The following is a 1874-nucleotide window of genomic DNA, read 5'->3' as shown; positions in this document are numbered from 1 at the left end:
CTGGTTCTTTAAATAATAATTGTGACAAATAGAAGAAATAAGGAATGTTGCACTTGTGATCCATATAAGTGAATTTTGTGTTATACAGAATTAAAGAAATAGTTTACTGTTCAAAATTCTAGCCAATACACAGAAGCATACTTTAGGTGGGAATAGGAATGCAGTGTAAAAAAGAAAAAAAAATCACACTGGAGCTACTCAATGTCTTTAAAATCACTGTGCAAGAAAAGCAACATTGAACATCCATACTGATTTTATATAATTTCTATATAGTACTTTGACTTAAATCCAAGAGCAAAAGTCAAGACTCTTTTTTAAATTTTTTTTTTTGGTACTGGGGATTGAACCCAGGGATATTAAACCACTGAGCCACACCCCCAACCATTTTTTTAAAAAATCTTGTTAGAGACAGGGTCTCAGTAAATTGATTAGGGCCTCGCCAAATTGCTAACTCTGGTTTTGAACTCGCAATCCTTCTGCCTCAGCCTCCTAAGCCACTGGGATTAAATACAGGTGGGTCTCAGGGCACTTGGGCACCCTGCTCTTCTCTTTTATTTTTGAAAAACAATTGCAAGGTAAACTTAGATAACTTTCTTCCCTGGATTTTTTACCTGGGAGTGCCTTTTGCGGGGGTGGTTACGGGTGTTGAACTCAGGGGAACTTGACCACTGAGCCACATCCCCAGCCCTATTTTGTATTTTTATTTAGAGACAGGGTCTCACTGAGTTGCTTAGGTCTCTTCTTCGTTGAGGCTGACTTTGAACTCCAAATCCTCCTGCCTCAGGCTCCTTAGTTGCTGGGATTACAGGCATACGCCACCAGGTCTGGTGGGAGTGGCCTTATAAATATTTTATTTAAAAGAGGGCAGGTTTGGCACTTCTATACTGATATCATTATTGTTAATATTTCTTGGGATTTCAGGAAGATTCCTATTCTTTTTTTAAGATTCATATTCTTTACAGCTGATACAACATGGGCTAGAACTCCTGCTAAGCCAGCTTCAGATTTCTCCAGTTTGTTTTGTGCATCAATTTGTATAACAATCTCATGCATATTGGTCTCCAATACCATTCCTCCAACAGTATTTGTGTAAGAATATTGTGAACATTGTCCAGTTCACAGATATTTCCAAACATTTGTCTAATATTTCCATGAATAGTTGAATTAGATTTAAAATGCCTAGTTCACCTTCTGAAGAGTCTACACAGAAGACAAAATATAATGTCGTATAATGTCTATAAATCAGTGTGTTGTCAGATGCCCCAATTAATTAGATTTAACTCCCTCGGTCACAGTAAATTACACAGATTAAGACCGATTATCAAAATCCTCCTTCTAGGAAATTCGGAACATTTTCATCTGTTTTTAATACCAAATGCAGTCTCCCTGATAATTTGCTGCTGTGTTATCTTCAGCGTAGGTCTGGTAGAACTTGGAGAGTTGAGGCTCCCCATGGCTGTTTAAGATGAGAATTGCCTTGATCATGGCAGGCCAGACAGACAAGGTGAGCACACTGGGGCCAATTAAAGTGGGCTTCTTCTTTTTTTTTTTTAGAGAGAGAGAGAGAGAGAGAGAGAGAGAGAGAGAGAGAGAGAGAGAGAAAGAATATTTCTAATATTTTTCAGTTTTCAGTGGACACAACATCTTTTTATTTTATTTTTACGTGGTGCTGAGGATCGAACCCATGCCAGGCGAGTGTGTTACTGCTTGAGCCACATCCCCAGCCCCAAAAGTGGGCTTCTTATATGCAACATTTAGATAGTTTGGTCTTTTTTTTGATAATATTTTTCTTTTAATTGGTGCTTTAAATCACTGACATTTAAGATTTAAGGATTATTGCTGTTAACTTAATATCTGCTACTTTTTTAGTGTTT

The 1874-nt window shown here is 37.5% G+C and overlaps 1 pseudogene; it reads right to left on the bottom strand.

Moving 5' to 3' along the window:
• Positions 1-850: 850 nt before the first annotated feature.
• On the bottom strand, positions 851-1485 carry LOC113197832 (AP-3 complex subunit sigma-1-like; annotated as a pseudogene).
• Between the last annotated feature and the right edge of the window lie 389 nt (positions 1486-1874).

Source organism: Urocitellus parryii, chromosome X, assembly GCF_045843805.1.
Source record: "Urocitellus parryii isolate mUroPar1 chromosome X, mUroPar1.hap1, whole genome shotgun sequence".
NCBI lineage: Eukaryota > Metazoa > Chordata > Mammalia > Rodentia > Sciuridae > Urocitellus > Urocitellus parryii.
Note: the sequence above shows the minus strand (reverse complement) of the source record. Positions and strands in the feature narration are given on the sequence as shown.